Source organism: Oryzias latipes, chromosome 3 (assembly GCF_053564925.1).
Source record: "Oryzias latipes strain Hd-rR chromosome 3, Olatipes_Hd-rR_3.1".
NCBI classification, from domain to species: Eukaryota; Metazoa; Chordata; class Actinopteri; order Beloniformes; family Adrianichthyidae; genus Oryzias; species Oryzias latipes.
Genome location: NC_136239.1, coordinates 19,185,278 through 19,204,164, shown reverse-complemented (window position 1 = coordinate 19,204,164; position 18,887 = coordinate 19,185,278).

Genomic DNA, 18,887 nt, shown 5'->3' with positions numbered 1-18,887 from the left:
CAGGAAATAAAGCCTCCATATGGGCTCAGAAACATCTGTTGCCCCAAGGGGTGGGCAGGGACCGATGGCGTTTTGTTACTCAGATGGATAATACATTATTATTAGTCAATACCTAAATAAACCTTTAAATAACATAAATAAGCTTTGACTCTGAAATATAACAAGGATTTAATTATTCCTCCCGTCTTTAGCACAGTATTGCCTATACAGAAGAAAGCATTTTTTTATGCAGTGTTTTTTTTTTTTTTTTTGCATCAACCTCATAATGAATCACTGCTCAATTGCACACAATTTACAGTTAATCAAGCAAAGGCGTATAACACACAAAGTAGTGCCTGATTGTGCCAGAGAAGAAGAATAGATGTTGTTTTTTGTTTTTAGTAAAATTGTTCAGGCCTGATTCACAGAGTGAAAAATGATGAAAGAAAAAAACCCTTTCAGGGCTTAATATGCACAATGAAGACTCATAATGCTTTCAAAGATTATATAACAAGATCGGCTTTGTCTCGAGGCAAAACAGCTGCAGAGCACATTATCTATGTAGTTTCAAGTAGTTAAAGAGAGTTTTATTAACTGAAATGTGAGTTTTTTACAAATACGCCCTTGTTTATTTCTCTGTCTGTAATTGCAAAGGAGAAATCACTGGTTTGAAGTTGTGTTTAGGTTTGCCAAAATTGCTTTGTAAAGAATGAAGCGTGTTAGAATGAGGTGCAGAATTAAATCATGGTACAGTTTTATTTAAAGGTTGAAAAAAGCCACAGTTATAGCTGTATTGAGAGAATGTATTGTCACATTTTGCTAACAGGTTCATTATCCGTTTAGTCAGAAAGTATAAATCCCAGTTCGGAGGCTGCTGTTGTGCTTTCCCTGGGTGGAAGTTTTCTGTGGTCTTACCCTCAAGCTCCAAAGGAAATATGCATGTAATACTATGTTCACTTCGGGTATGTGATTTGCAATCTTAAGGGCGCGTCACATACATGTGGTGCTCACACGCTACACAATACAAGCCCGTGTCCACCACCTACAATTAAAAGAGGCTTGGTGTGAAACTGTGAAGCAATGCAAATCTCTTGAATGTTGCTCCAGGCTTTTTCTTTTACGGCTCTATTCTGATATATGAAAGACTTGGTGTCACATATTTTCAGCAAAAAAACATATTTATGAATTATTTGTCCATGATTATTTTTGAAATGGTTAGCACTTCCATGAATTGAAAGGGACACCCTCAATACATCACTGCCAAATCCAAGTGCCTGATTGATTAAAGCTCAGCCTGGTTCAATGTAGATCCTGAAAACAAACTTATAAATGTGTGTAGTGACTTGTTAAAGCAAGAGTTTTGAACACAGAAGCCCAAAAACGCGCGTTTGCATTGAAGGGGTCAATTGAACGCTCATTGCGTTGAGTGTACATAGCTCTAGAGTGTACTGACTTACTCAAAAGTGATTTTAGGAATAAATCTGACTCTGTTATGTTTTGACAGGGGATGGATTTTGCAGAAAGCACACATAAAAATATAAACAAAGCAACTTTTTGCCAAATAAATACACTTTACAAGAAATTTTTGAACATCTTTAACACACAATGACCAATCCTATATGATAAACAGATTTTAATTATTACTGGTGTATTATTATTATCATTATTATTTGGCAAACAAAGCCCTTGAGGGCAAACAAATGCAAAAAGTCTGTAAAAGACACTTGCTGCTATTATGCAAATCTGACATCTGTGTGTGAAAGGCTCATCAAGAGCTACATGTTATTTCTATTACTGTAATTTAAATAGTCTTGTTCTTCAGAAGAACACAAAAAGTGAAAGCACTTTGTAAAAAACAGAAGCACATTTTCTGCATTGAACAAAAAGAATTTCTTAAACCCAGTCTCTTTGAAAGTGCTCTAAAACAATGCAATTCAAAAGACAGCATAAAAACAGTAAATAATAAATATATTTGCCCAGCATCATGTCATGCAGTCTGCCAGTCTTCACAGGATTTTTTTTTAATGTCTTTTGACCAGTTCTTCAATTTTTCAATGAGACATTTAAAAACACTGGCCCATCTGTGGAAATATCAATATTTAAATGTCTGTTGCATCAACTGTGCCCAGAAGTTACACAATTGCTCTTATATTCCATCTCCAAAGATGTTGTGACACAAGCAGCACAGAGATATAAAAAAAAAAAAACAAAGAACACAAACACGTAACCTAGTAATCAGTAGGTGTGCTTGTAATGCAACACGTACAGTTATCATATTTAATGTAAAAGATGCATTCTGGTGGTAGTGTAACACAGCGTCTATTGTTTTGTAAATTTTGTTTACCGTTCAGGAGCATCAGGGTCTTTCTATGACTGACAGTTGCCCTTATTTGGGAAAAAAGAGGAAAATGTTAGATTCTCTTGAATAACTAATATATAGTATATAACATAAATACCATTGAACTTTTCAAAGCTAATAAGACAATTGCAGAAGAAGGTAGAAAAAAATGTCACTTTGTGAATTGAATGGGAGCTTTGAGCCTTTTTATTTGGTTGTGTTAGCATATAATATTTCTTTTAATTTTAGACTTCCTTTGGCTCCCTCTGTGTCTACTTTCATTTTCTGTCTGTGGTTAGGTTTAAACAAGAGGTCTGTTTCAGAAAAGGTCATGGTTTGGGTTTACGGTGACCTTTTTGTGACATTCATTGTAAGTCAAAAAGCATAAGTTTCCCTGTTGTTGTTAGTATACCCAGTCTTGCTCTAAGACCAAAGGAAACCAAAGTTAAATTAAAAAAATAGTAATGTTACTTATTGTTATATTTTATATCACTATAGGACTGTAAAAAATTTTCAAATTTCACACGAGCTTAATAGTAGTTTAACAATTGAGCGGATTGAGCATCATCTTAGTTATGAATCAAAAATATAAATTGTTCTCCCAAATATGACTTAACTATTGTTCTTTGACACAAAATCTACATAAAATAAACTAGAACAGCTCTTATTCAGTGTTTGAGTGATCAGATGAACTGTCTGCGCATTATCGCTTTGTAAAGTCTCAGTATCCCAGAGGATCATCAGATGAGGTATTGAAATCATTTCCTTCTTTCCAACCTCCTGCAACTTCACATTCATCAGTGAAGGAAATGAAATTAAGGCTCTGACAACTTGATAATAAGGATTTGGTAGGAGAATAAAATACATTTTTTGGAGGGCTGTAATAAGCTTTAATTATTTATGGAGCATAATTATAGCAAAAGGTGTGTTAAAGGACGGATATCGCTTTCTTGTGGCTAAAAGCAGTAAGGATTAAAACGGTGCATTGTTTCTCACGGCTGCTTTTAATACCAGTTTGAAGACAGAATTCCACACTTGTGGATGTTTAAACAGGTAATGCAACAAGACAGTATCAGTTATTACTCTTTGTTCTCTTAACTTAGTGCCAGTAATTTATCAACAATAAAACTTGCCTAGTCTCAAACTCTTTTCTGTGAATATTTTTTTCTTGTCTTTTTCTATTTACCCTTGATATCGTATTTGTGATTCATCTCTCTGAGGACACAACATGCATATGTATGGATTGAGGCTATTTGGATTTCTCTCTGTTTATTTGGAGACCTTTTTTAAAGATAAATCCTATAATTTTGTGTTAGTCCAAAGCAGATTGTCTTGATGCTCAAAGTTTTAATGAGATTTATGTTTCTAGGACACCCTCAGAAAAGCAGCGTTGCTCTCAGTGGGATATTTCAAGCACTCTACTTTTTTTTCTTTAGAAAAAATTATATTAAAAATACACTAAGATGAGGATAGACAGAAAGAAACGAGGGTATTGTGAACTTTAAGGATTGTTAAACAACTTCGGAACCTTCAGAATGTTTTAAGTGTTAACCTAGCATTTTCTTCTAATGTTAATTAACAAACAATTCAAAACACACATCATTAATTATTTATACTAGAAAGAACTCTGCTAAGTCCATTTTGTCTATTCTGACATTATAACCCATGCTAGTTAAATTCAGTTTGTATGAAGTAAACTAAAAGAAAATAACTTAAATTCTATTTCTTATTCCAAATCTTCTCATTTTTGACACTATTTATAAGAGATGTAGAGGTGGAGAAAATGCACATTTTACTTTTTATTTTCACCTGTTTCATCATTAAAATGAATGAGTTTTAAATCCTACAGTGCACTTCTTTAGGTTAAATTAAATTTCTCAACTTCTAAAAGGTAAAAATAAAGAGTCAAAATTACATTAGTATTCTGTTATGTAAAAAAGACTTTTGATAAAAAGCACGAGGCAAATTGATTCACACTGCAGATGAAGGTGAGAAAACATTTAAAAAATTGCTGCTTCAATCAGCAAGTTAAGAAGAAATTAAATTCTACTAGTAAGCTTTCAGAGCTGTCCTGAAACCCAGAGCCCATCTTTTAAGTCATAATGCCATAATGCTGCTGCTGGAAAGGAAACAGACTTAAAAATTCACTCTTTGCCCCTCAGAAAAAACAAAGAATCTTACTACCAACCTGTTGAAAGCAGATTTTTTTTTTCTAGTTGCATTCCCAGTCGGTTGTCCAGCAGCCAGGTAACTGTAGTCCTCTTAAGGTTTTTTCTTCTACTCTTTAGTTACCCGATTCAATCACTGCATCTGCCAAACTATAACATTTACTAAGGTAACATAACAGATGCTAAGGTAAAAATGAACAAAAATGACAGTGCTGGTTCTTGTTACTCATTTTAAAACACTCACAGTTTGTATGCTTGCAGTTTGCAACTTGAAAATTTGTTGTCACAAATAATGATTCCTACAAAGAACATTAAGTAAAATCAGTTTTTACACATATTTTAATAATAATATAATTATATAATATAATTTCAGATCATTTATTGCAGGTTTTTTCAATTAATGATTTTAAACCAAACAACTTCATGAAACCATAGAAGTATGTTGTTCCTTTCAATATTTTATTTCCCAACCTTTACCAGTATAAAAAAGATCAAAATGCTTTGGAACACAGGAATACTGAGCTGTTGACCATTCAGAATATGCACACTTTGAACTGTGCAAGCCCCTTTCATTCTTGGCATGAACACTGCAGCGGGCTGCTGGACTTGCATCACCACACCCTCAGCTGTGCCTCTCCTCCTACTGTGGAGTCACAGAAATGCCAAATAGAAACAGTAGAGAAAATAACCTCCGTCATTTCACACTGTGCCAACATGAAAATTGGTCCAGAGGATTAAGTGGGACTTTTCACTCCACTTACCAGCCACCAAAGTAATGTGTGAGGTTGGCTAGCATTTGACTATGTCTATTATTGCTCTGGTCAACAGTCTAACATCGCCTTAAACGAAATAAAAAATACATTAGACGCAAAAAGGAAAAGGGATAAACGTGTGATGTGGAGACCTCTGAGCAAATATTTGTTTGACACGATCTTCTTGACAAATGATTTCTTTCTTGATGTGCCAATCAAAAATTGGAAGTGCGTCTGTGCATGTGTGCATAAAAATCCTTTTTTCTCTTTTTAATCAGCAGCGACATTGGTCTCTCACATCAGAGAAGTTACCTCTCCTTGAAGTTGAGTACGCTTGACTAGCTGCTGATGTGAATGACAACCAGGTAGGCCTACAACAGCAACAACAGGAAATCGACTACCTTTAACTGCTTTTGAAATGCCTCATTTTGTCACAGTCTGCTGGAGCACAAGAGTGTGTATTTGTGGCAGACGTGCTTTCTTATACCTGAAATGACCTCTGTCAGTAGTGCAGTGGAAATGTTCTAAAAATGTTACATAAAGAAAATATTTGCTGAGCTATATACTTTCATTACAAAAGGTTTTATTATCTTTATATAGAGTTCTTATCAAATAGCAAAGCATGTGAGTCTTTTTTACTTGTGTTTTGTTTTTAACAATATATTTGCCTAATTTTTTCACGCAATCTAACAACTAGTGTGTATTTTTGCACGGTGGGATTATAAATAATAAGTTCAAGCTACAGTTGGTGTAAAACTTTTTCATTTAAACTGTCACATTTCAATCATTAGAAACAACAGTTTATACATTTCCACGCTACACAATTAGCATTTTGACTTACAAAAAGTGTTGCATCTCCCTTAAACAGAAATCCTAATAAAACAATATGAAAATGATCACACATGGTAACTTTTTGCCTTTTTTTAAAACATGTTCTTATTTCTATTAGAAATTGTTCTTTTTTCTTAGCTGAACTGAAGAGCCTTATGAAGATACTGTTTCTTCAAATAATGTGCAAAGGGGTGAAGTGTTGCCTAAAACCTGATCTTTGAAGAAACTTGTTTGTGATGTGCGGCAACTTTTTTAATAAATTGTGTTTTAGTATGTGGTAATCTTGATGCAACGTTGTATTTTAAGAAAAAGAAAAGATGGATGAAGTTAAATAGTAAATTGACTGTTTTGGCAATTATACTCGGAAACATGTTCTTCCTTCTTCTCATAGGTACATTTGTGCTCATTTACACATCCTTGATGCAATGTGCCTCATTCCTCGCACCTGCTCTCGCACACTGCTCTTCCTGCCGTCAGCGAAAGCCTTAAATTGGTACTATGACAACTACTGTAACTGCTAATGTCACAGTGATTTTACAGCTGCCGAGTCTGTAATGTCAGATCAACAGAGTCTGGGCTGACAACCCTCCACAGATGAGCTCTTAAATATCATCATGTCTTGGTCGGTTGACATAATTTCATAGAAAATCTCCAGAATTAAAGACTCCATACAGGATATTGAGGCACCATTATACATGTGTGTATATAGTCTTATCCTTTTCAACAAAAAAATAAGTATTTTTCTTAATTCTTTAGTATATTCCTTCAATTTTTTTGAATAAAGGCAAAGAAAAACACCAGTGTTTTCCAGCACATTTTTAGATTAAAAGTTAAAAAGGAATGATATTTGAATAAATAACTTGAAATCAAATTGTTTGAATTTGATTTAAACCTCATATAAAAATTTTAAGAGTGTAAATCATCTTTCTGGATTTGATTTATTATATTTACATATCTTTCTCAGACTTTGCTGAAGTTTAACTGGAGTTTCTTGGAATTATACAAAATGTTTGGAGTGAAATGAGCCTATGGTGAATGAAACATATAACACAACACAAGAAAAATCTGGTAAACAACTGATCTTGTAGATTTATTTGGAAAACAAATATTTTTTCAAGTAAGCAAATGTTAAAAATAGCATTGCAATCTTTTGAACCTAAGCATGTGAATGAATTACCGTATGTGCTTTCATCAAAAATGACAAGGCACAGCTTCAAAATTCTGAAAAAGCTCCGCAAAGGGAAATAAGTTTAAGATCTTGTCAGTTTTAAATTTAAATCCTTTAAATTGATAGGGAAGAAAATTAAAGGTGTGTTTTCTTTTATTTTTACTGTACTTTTGCAGCATTTTTTGCAGTCTTTTTTTTTCTTCCAAAAAAAGAAAATAAGGGCGCATGTCCATGCCAGAGAAGAGCCAGCTGCACCACGACTTTCCTTGAGTAAAACATCTTGAGAAACAAATGGGGAGGTGTTCCTTTATGGTCCCTGGAGTTTTAGCAATATGTCCCTTCCCTTTTTTTCTACAATTTTTCATCGGTTTAGATCTTTAAATGACAGTGAACACAGAATACAGTCTTGTGCTACAATTATTTTATTGCGTTTTCAACTTCTATTTCCAACTTAAAAGTAATCAGCCAGTGTCGCCACGGCTTCTACAGTTACACTGATGATAATGTTAAATAATTACATTCACTCGAAGCCTTTTACTACTGCATAATGAAGCATGGCATTAAGAAATCTTTTTTCTCCTATTGTAATTAGGACAAATATTCCTTCGGTTGGAACGGGCTGGTTATTGATACATTCCAGAATCTCTCCAGCACAGTTTCTCACTGTGGTTGCTCCATATTTATGAGAAACATTCTATAAAAAAAACCTCTTTATTTACAGAACTAAAATTTGTTCTGAGACCTTCTATTTCTAATGCTGGTCAATAAAAAAGTGGCCAAATGTTCTATTCAGCTGGATGGTATTGGCAGTAAGAAAACAAGCATTGATTTAAAGGTTCCCAAAGAAGCCTATTCTGTCGATCCACTGCCCCTAAAAGCAAACGTTACTGCTCTTTCAGAGAAATTAGTAATCACTTCCAGCTCAAATATTTTCTCATTCTTCCTCCACATAGACCAACGTTTCATTTCTATGGCAAGCACGAGCTGCCATTTGCACACTACGAGAGCAAATGTTAATTTACCCCTGTGCGCATTTCTGAAACAAAGGCTCCGCAGCCACTGGTAAAGAGAGGAGGGAGCTGACTTGGGTATTTACATAAGGTAATGTGATTGAGTTGTTCTCACAGATTTATTCTTTCTCTCAGAAACCTTGTGACTGAGGTGATGAATGACAGACGGTGCACTCATGTGTGATGTTTTAGACACCTCTAACTATTGCTTCTTCAACGGCATTTACAAAAATATCAAACATCTCCAGACACTAATAATTTAGAAACCATGTAATAATCCTTTGCAGGCGGGTGCTGCAATCATATGAAGAATCCAATTGTTTGATGTCTGTTAATTATCGGTCTGTGCGCCATAACTCTAAACAAGTACTGTGATATTGCAAGTCTCTGCTCACGAACCTATATTAAATATTATTTAAGACTTTGAGAGTAAATGGCGGTCACGTGTCCATTATAGCTAACCTGCCTATTCATGTGATTTCATTTTTTTGTTTTTTAATAAACATCTCAAACAGCTCTATAAACAAATAATAATTTCAATAATAAATGGAAAACACAGAAATGTACCAACTCCAATGAAAATAGTGTTTTTGTTTTTTTTAAATGTTTTTGTAGCATTTTTTACACAATGGAGGAAATATAGGAAGAAACCAAAGATTAAAAATTGGGTTTCTGAATATTTGTTTATTCAAGTCGTTTTAAATCAAGAGCAGGCAAAAGAATGATTGCACTTGTTACGTACAAACTACAATTGGCGGGACACAAGCTCCCTTCTCCACTCGATTCTGATGCATCCACTTGCAAAAAATTTGATCCACATACAGTGTGTCTTTGTTTTCCTTTTCCAAGTTGACATCTGGCTCAAGACTCTATGGCTGGATAGCTCAGACCAAACTAATCAAATATGAAAACCTTTTCTTTTAGGATAATGTTCAACTATTATAATTGCAAACTTCTTTTATTCCTTCATTGCAACTTGTAGTACTGTAAAATGCTGTTAGATCAGGAAAGTTGGCAATTTCTGAACTAGGGCTGTCATGATCTATTTGTTGATTGGAAGGGTAGTATGGGCAGATCACATGCCAACAAAAAAGGATGTAAGTCAATCACTTTCCACGGTTACTTTTCTTTTTTTTAATGGCATACTGGGACATCTAATGTTTCCATGTGGGCTGTCACAAATCTCCTGCAAACTCTAAGTTACCTAGTTAGCCTTTTAGTTTATTTTTTCAGCTAAAAAAGTTAAAAACTGGCATAAATGGAGTGCAAGAGCTAGACAGTAAAAAGCCAAAAAAACAACTACAGAACTTTTAAACAGAATAGTAGAAGGTTATTGTTTATTATGATGTCATTTTCTAAATGTGTTACCCTTAGCTACCTTTTCTAAAGCAGGAAGAGTAGAGCAACATCCATTGGACTTTGCGTAAAAACTAAAAAGTTAACTCCCCTCCCCCACAAAAGCATGCTTGGAAAAAAGGTAATGGAGCTTAAATGTCATTTTACAAACCAGCTATTGGCTTGGCATAGGAAAAGCATTGTTCCAGGTAAGTAACCCAATCTTTAAGCATAAGAATTAACAAGTAGACATATAATAAAAGAATAAATAAATTAATAAATACATTGGTTGAAACAGCCCATTCGTTTTCCTGTTACTTAAGAACAAATAAAAAAAAAGTGAAAGCTCTCCAGGTTTTTTAAAAATATGGTTACAGAGTAAGTCGGGGACTTACCTAACAACTTTAGAAGAATAACATTGATAGTGTGTTTTGCTAAAATTGGATGAGTTTACAGACATGAGTGACACAGTACAGCTGTGCGTTTTTGCTCACAATGTGTTTCTTGACTGGACTGCCAAGGATGAGCGGTGTCAATGAACACATGTGAGGAGGGAAGATATTTTAGTTTCAAAAACTCAATAGACATTTGCTGAAAAAAAACAAACAGCTATTGGTGTGCAAAGTAGTGACAATCGCAGTGGATGGTGCACTTGTCATGACAGACTGCTCCAGTGGATTTGTTACCATGTGCAGGGAGGACAACACTTTCCCGAACTTGCTTCATTTTCACTGTAGAACAAACCAACATGTAGACATGCTTATAATAAAAGAGATAACATGTGACTAAAACACAATTTTTAGATCTGATCTCTTCAAAGACGCTTGCGACAAACACATCCGGAGAAGGTTGACCGAAGTCTCTACACGTTAATGTCAGATGGCCTAGTAGGGGGTGGGTGTGGGTATTCCTGAACAGGTTGCACATTTTTTCAGAGATGACAGGGATTTCTTTGTACCTAAACATGCAAGACACAACAAAGGAAATTACAACAAGTAGCTGCTTGTTTTGCCATTTTTTTACCCTTCTGATCAAGTCAGTTGACCTTGACACAAAGCTGTTAGCAAGTTTCAAACCTTGTATCAGTTTTGGAGACACAGGGGAAGGTGTTTGTGCCATCTAACAATGAAGTGTCTGTCAAAGTTGGAAATTCTTTGAAGAATTTGCTTTATTTGGTCTGTTGTTACATTCATGTACTACCTTCTTCAAGACCCACTACAATGAAAATTGTGCTTTTGGTGTTTTTAAAATGTTGTGGCTTTTTACTCATGATGAAGGACATATATAAATACAATTAATCTTAAAATTGCATTAATGAATATTTCTTTATTTAATTGATTATGAATCGGGAGCAAATCAAGTTTAAGCTCACTGCTCCAATACATTCTGATGCATCCACTTGTGGACGACTAGATCCGTGTACGTCTTTTTTTTATAATCTGAGCTGGCATCTGGCTCAAAACTGTAGTGCTGGATAGCTCTACTATTGCTCGCCATTTTTATTTCACCGGTAATGTTAGGTTGGGGTCGTTAGAGGATGTGAGCTAGTAGGAGACAGTGTAAACAGATGGATAATGGGAAATGGGGGAGGGGTTACTAAGCACGAACATTCTCACCAACAACCCAGAGGTGAATTTCTAATGAACTACTGTGCAGAAACTATGTCCAAGAAAACCACAAAGTTTTTTTTTTTTAATTTTGGCTAAAAATGGCATAATAATAATAAAAGACCCCTTTACAATGGATCAAAAGATGACAGAGTGGGACTTTATGGATGATGCTGAGATTGATTCACTCTCATCGAAAAGCACAACACTGCCCCACCCAGGCTTGTATAGGATGAAGAATCTGCTTTTGAAATTTCTAACTTGCATTCACCTGCTGTCCATTCCTAATGAATAGTTTAAGAAGTTTCTAAGAAGAAGTACCCCGATGGAAGGAAATGTGGTACCTTCTTGACTGCACTATTCGACTTCACTTATTTATGTGAGCTAGCCTTTCCCTATATGAAGATTATTAGGTCCAAATACCATTCCACCGTGACAAATGAGCATGTGGAGATGTGCTTAAGGCTGGCTTTTAGCAGACACTACTCCAAATACATATCCTTGGCAGATTGCATTCAGTGCAAGTCATCAGTTTAAGGTAATAAAAAAAATGTACGGTTTAAGAGTGTGTTCTAAAAAGAATAATGTTGAGTGGTTGGACTAAAAAAATTGTATAGATGTGGATTTTGCATCATTTCATTTGGTACTTTGTTGTTTTTCTCAGTTACTGATGAGAGGCAAGAGAATTTTACTTTTATGGACACGCCACAGTAACACATTAGAAACGGACATTTCCAAAGGTCGATGGGATTGATTTTAAACTTGAGCAGCAATCTTTTTTCCTCAAACTGAATGGTTGTCTCATCCAGAGCTAAATGGCTTTACACAGCAGAGGAGAAAAAGGGAAGGTAGGAGGGAGGAAAGCAGGTCACTTGTTGACATGGACAAATGAGGATACAGCAGAGCAGCAAACACTGTAGTGACCCACATAGGCTAAAAATTCCATATTATATTATATTATTTTATATTATATTATGCTATATTTCAAAGTCAGAACAGTGTGTTTTTTTGGATGTATAACATAAAAAAAATGAAAGTATAAAAATTTTGTTGGGGACTTGCACTCCCTGTTATCTGCTTTGTCTGTTTATATTTAGTAACTCAAGATGACAAAAAGCTCATGAGAAAAATGTTGACATCCACACAAAGGTTTGAAAAACGTTTGATCCTTTCTTCATTGTCAGGTAGGACCTGATGTGGCAACCACTTGAGGGCGCTGGTGAACTGCTAAGACTGTCCCTCGCACACACTGGCTCCTTTTTAGCCCCACACCATCTCATTCTCACTTCGTCCCGGTTTGACTTATCACATCCGCTGCACTCTCACTGCTGCTCTTCTTCCCAAATATAATGTGAGATGAGGTGAAGTGTTATGGCAAATTAAGTAAAATTAAGACAAGGGAACAGCTCTCCTCACAAATATCGTGCATGACTTTTATTGCTCAGCTACTGACACAGTCCTGCCTGTGCTGTCCTTGGAGATGGGTGTTGATGACAGACTGCAGCCCATGAAAGGAGTGGGAGTGTTGCATCCAACGGAGGTGGAGGTGTGCAGTGCATTATCATTCGCCTTCACCGGGTTGTTTTGTTCTCTTTTCCTTTTTACACTTAGTCTATTCTTCCTCCAGCCCTTTTCCATATTCTTGCTTTGTCTTTGTGACCTCCCATCCCCCCTGTATCTCTTTGCCTTTGTCGTTCCAGCTCCACATCTTCTCCTGGACGCGGCATAGGTCTCCTGTCATTTGCTCAAATCTTAAAGTCTTTTCTATTTCCCCTCCTCTTCCCAATTCAGCTGTTATCTGTCCTGCCACATTCTTAACATCATCTACATTTTCCTCATTCTGCCAACCACTCCACATGGCACCTGTCTAATTCTCCTTGTACCCACTCCGTGGTGCCACTCATAGCTTGCTCCTTCACCCCCTCCCGCTCTTCTTTCCTGGCTTCTTTGCCCTGGCAGTCTGACAATTGTTGGAGCATGCACTGCTAAGCAGTTATCACCAGCTCACAGATGTGTGTGTGTGCAACCGTGTGTGTACATGTGTATATGTATGTGGCAATACCGCAAGAAGAATGCATAAATGTGAGAATGCTTGGCGACGTGCGCATTTTCACTTGTATAAATTGAAGTGTACAGCGTTTGTGTTCACTAAAACAATACAAACAATGTTTTCGACAGATGCTATTGTAATGGAGCTTTGTAAAGCTCTTCAACTGTAGTGTAAATGTTTGAAACAATGAGAAGAAAAATGATGCAGAGAGGCAACTACACCTAACGACTGACTCCTGTGGATCCATTTAAGGAAACATAATTTTCCATCTCTTCAATATATTTCTTTCCTGCTAAGCTTGGTCCCATCTGCCACTATAAGGAGGTTAAAAAGAAATAAAAAAATAAATATTGCTGAAATAATCTCTCTATTCAAGGTAGATAATACTGTATTAGGACAAGGAGCATGGCTGCCTGGTTGCATGAGCGCATTGAAAAATGAAGGACAAGACATGGGACTTTAAAAGCCAGGCCTGCTAAACAATTGACTTTGTAAATGATTCAGAAGAATTCATTTCTTCTTAATGAAACAGGTCATATTATAAAGCTTAAAAAAGCTAGTTTTTTTTCAGGTATTACTCATTTTCTTTGGGCATTTGAACCCACCTCAACCTCTTTAGTTTCCATTTTATAAAATTGAAAGGAAAAAAGATCAAACTTTTCACAGTCTATGTTCTCTATTTCTCAGTAAAGCGGTATTATCATAGAGAACTGATTTCTCTTGTTGGAATTATTCCTAAATATGCAATCAAGACATAAAGTGAAAGTGTTTGTTTGTGTGTGTTACTTTCTGGTAGGATTGATTTTGAATTGACATTATTGTCATCTTTACATCCTGCACATAAAAAGCAGAAGAATCTTTTTAGTGACTGGTGAAATGTTTCAAGGCCAAACACAGAAGTAAATTGAGCAGTTATTCGGTTATCGTCGGTTATCTACAGCATGAAGACGTTACAGTTTTATTGTGGACAGCCCTCTTGAAATGTGTCTTTGTGTTAGTAAAGAACAATATAAGACTCATTAAAATTTCATTTCTTGGGGAGAATAGTCGATTCCTTGGCTCGCTGGCAAGGAAAATAAGCTATTCATAGGAATACTCTTATTTTTCTTTTTTAAAGGAGGGTGGAGGGTCTGTAAATAAAGAAGTGGGTGTAGGTCAGGTAAACAGAACATAATGAAAAAAAAAAAAAAAAAACTGGCATTACATGTTGACAATCACCATATCGTAATCACGGATACCTCCAGGTGCCAGTGGTTAAAAAGAAAAAAAATCTGATAAACCGTGAATACTAAACCGGCTGACTTAACCGTCCGCCCAGATCAGTAAACCGTGCGCACGGATTAATCAATTGTGCTGGTACTGTTGTGCGTGCGCACACGTTGCATGGAGCTTCAGACGGCAGTCTGTCGCCTGTTCTGCGTGAGTGGGCTGCCAGACTCAGAAGAACCGTGTATCTTCAGACAGGGGACGGGCTTTGGGACGGACGGAGGCGGCTTTTGAATGAACAGTCCTAAAAACCGTGCAAACAATCATTATTTTGTCTGGACCAGTTGGGACCAGTTGTTCTTCCAGTTTTACTTCATCCCCGGCTAAATGTTGTTAACACGTATTAACTTATTCCTAACCCATACTTCAGGTCAGTTTTGCCCAAAAAAGGAAATGGGTGAACGGGTTAAAAATACTATGCGAACATGCTCTCAGTGATAATAATAACTATGATAAAAGCCAGTTTAGAAGATCATCTGGCTCTATGTCAGAGCTTTGTTTACAACGGAACTCCCAATTTCTTATTCTATGGTTGTTTGGGGGTCTGCAAACACGGCTGCCGACTAATGATGACGTCACACTATTTGATTGGCTGTAGGTTGGTCCTATGTGTAAGATAGTTGTTGGTCTGGATAAATCACAGTGCGATGGTTTAAGCAATCCGTGTGCACGGTTTAAGAATCTGTGCACTTATTCATCCGTTTATCAGATTTTTTTCTTTTTAACAACTGGCACCTAGAGGACTCAGTACTTAATGGCATAAATTGTAGAAAATTATAGACAAATTACATAAGCAATTAAGAATATTGCATTTATGATTTGTTTTTACATAGTTCATAAATACTTCACAAAAATGCATCTATGTATGTGTTTTCTGTGGCAACATTACCTCTTATAGGGTCTCAGGGGGTAAAGGTTGCTCTTCCTGCAACCAGATAAGAGGTAAGAGGCTGCAAGACCCATAGACTTTATAAATGCTCCATTATCTTACAATACATATAAAAGATTCAAACATTGAGACCCCTATAAATCGTTGTGGTTAAAATGTGCTGATTTTTCAATTAAATATGCTGTTTTATTTTGTTTTGGATTTAGATGTATTCATTTAGCACATACTTTTTGTTCAAAGAGACTAATATGAAGAACAAAAGAAACCCACACACTGGGTGCTTTGTGTGACAATACCTTTAAAAACAATCCTTATTATGTATTTATTTTTCAAATTAAATTAACGTTCACTCCCAACACTTTTTTCAGGAAAAAAAAAAACATTTATCATTCAGACAGTTTTATGATTTCCACACATAAAAAAAAGAATATTTACAGAGATAATTACCTGCATTTTTAAAACCATTAAAGGTATTCTTTATGAGCTATGTTAATTTTTATATTAAAGCTAATAAACTAGATAACATATCTAAGTCAGAGGGGAGCATTCTGCACAGAAGAAAATAAAAATGTTTTGGAAATAAGTGGAAACAGAAAGAAAACATCGGAGAGTTGGGCCAATGTCTTAATCCCCTGGCCATGCATAACTTAGAAATTATCAATGTTTTTATTTTCCTCTTGCCACATATTGGAAAGGGGGCCCAGGAGACCTATTAAGGAACACTGGGAAGAAAAACACCAGATTTCATCTTATTCCCTGGCGTGTGAATTCTTACAATGTTAACAACACTTCCTGAAGAAAGTCTGTGGATATACTTTTGTTCCAGTAGAAGTTTTCTTCCCCCTCCTGTCTGTTTTTTTTTTAGTGGCATTCTTCCATTAAACATTCATACTCCACAGTTTCTGTAACAGAAACCGAAAATTAAAAAGGATTTAGGGCTCAACTTACATGTCAATTTCATTCGAAGTCTTCCAAGATAACTTGTGACTGAAAAGAGAACGCTAAGGAGAAATATTCCCAGCTAAGGGCATTAAACTATCTTTATCTCCTAAATTTTCAAAAACTTTATATTTTCATTATAGTAAAGCTTGGACATCATTGAATCGGTTAGTTCAAAAGGGGTTCAAAAGTCCACAATTTTTCAAAATAGAGATATTATATGTTCTATGGTCTTCAAGGGAAAAGCTATCTGATTATGTGCAAAAAAGTCCCAAGTCTGTTGTAATGTATTGACTATGCTTGACACTTAACCCTTGTGCTATCCTAGGCACTTTAACATTGGGAGTTGGGTCATCTAGACCCACTAGACAGTGCTCTGAACCTTTTTTCTTCAATGATTATTGATCTTCACTGGTGTCCATGGATTATATGAAATCTTTCCACCTTTATCCACCTTTGCCATGGTAGTGGGGGACACTTCAATGTAAGGGTGGGGTCATCTAAGATAGTACAAGGTTTAAAATGAATTAAAGCTACAAGTAGCATTTAGCGGGCCCGAGCACGTGCGACCGCATGGCACGAGCGACCGCCCCGTGAGCAACGCCCTGCTCGAGCCATTCTCGTCGTTTTTTCTTGTCCATTCTGGAGCTCCAAGCTATTGTTAATACGACAGCAGCCTGGGGGGGGGGGGGGGGGGGGGGCTGTAATCTGTTGCCTTAAGGGACAAAGACTTTTGCATATAGCATGAAAAAAATTCAAGCAATGATGATAATTGCTATCACTGTCCCTAAGGATGAGAACAATAGAACTCATTCAATTTCCACTACAATGTCTAGATGAGTGTCAGCTATGTCTGATAACTTGGCCAATTAGCTGGACCGGGATCTTGCAAAGTGCAGGTGGTTAACGTCCAGTGTAATGAGTCTGTGGACGGCAACAGTACAGCATAGCTTTTGGTTTCCACAAGAGAAGAACTCCTGACACATCTGCCCTAACAGACAACTACAAGAGGAGTTGAAATGTATAACACGGTGAAGGAGTTTTTGTGCAGAAAAAGGTACAATTAGAAAAGCTGGTAGCAGTGACTGCAGATGGGACTCCTGCTATGATCAATAGACAAACAGGTTTCATCACTCACTGTAAAGCTGACCCAGACTTTCCAAAATGTCTGCATTACTGCTGCGTCATTCACCAGCAGGCCTTATGTGCAGAAGTGATTGGCTCTGGACATATAATGACTGTTATTCTGAAAATCGTAAACAACCTCAGCTGCAAAGCAAAACAGCACAGGATTTTTAAGGTGCTATTGGAGGAGATGTCTGTTGAATATGGTGAATATGAACATTGTGAATCTGAACTTGCATTCTTGACTGACATTACTGGAAAACTAAACCACTTGATCTGCGAGCTGCAAGACATTGGCAAAACTATTTTTTTTTGACCAGCCTGCCTGAGCCAGTGTTTTTCTTGTGGGGATCTTTTCTGCCAGGGCTTGTCAGCTTGGTCAGTGGATGTTGCTGCAGTTGTCTCCCTTGCTGGGACAGCTGGAGTTAAACATAGCAGCCTCACGGCTCTGAAGTGGACCCCGTTGCTGTCCCAGTCTGGATGGGCACTGTGGCGATGTTCCAATGGCCAGGCTGGCTCCTGGTATAAAGAGATTCCCAAATACCATTTCCTAACCGCAGAGCCAAGGATGTGTTTACATGTTTAGGTCAAAAATGTGATGGACAGCTTCATGTTGTCTAAACATGCCACCCTGTTATTAATCCAGTTGATATGGTTCTCCATCTGTGTCTAGGTGATAGAAAAGCATTTTTTTTTATATTTAGAGCTCTAAGCAAACAAACAGTTGTCTATATAAAAGAGCTTTTACAATTGTGCACTTTTAGCAGGTCTCTGAGTTCATGTGACCAATGTATGGTGGATTTTCACAGACCTTGTTTAAAACTGAAGGTGAGAGAGACATAGAGAAATGGCTTCATTGTTCTGGAGTTCTTTGTTTCATCCACAGAAGAGTAGAATTGGTGATTGATTTTGAAAAGCTGCTGAAAAAAGTATCTTTTTCAAATTGCAATTTCTAACTTGGGTTTTACATTTTGTGTTCCATTTTTTGTGCTTTAATTGGGAAGCATTTGTTATTTGTTTGGTGTTTTTAAGGTTCTGCAAATATACACATCATTTTTTAGAGACATTTGTTATCAGTTGTGTTTGTTGATTTGTAGTTTAATTTCATTGGATGTATAGATGTCGTGTGGGGGGGAGGCTCGAGAGCAGGTAGGACCCAGGCGCAGAGACGGGAGGCAAACGGGTTCAGGGCAAGTGGGTTTATTTAACTAACAAAAAGCGCTGCAGAGCAGGATGACAAAACTAAAAACAAAAACTTACTGTGGCATGGCAAGGGACATGGACGCCAGACAAGAAGACGTGATCAACATGAGCAGAAGTTAATGGACCAGCACAGGAGGAAGGCAGAGACAAGACTTATATACAGACAGGGCAGACAAGACACAGGTGAACACGATTAGGGCAGATGGGGACCAAAGGAAGTAAAACTC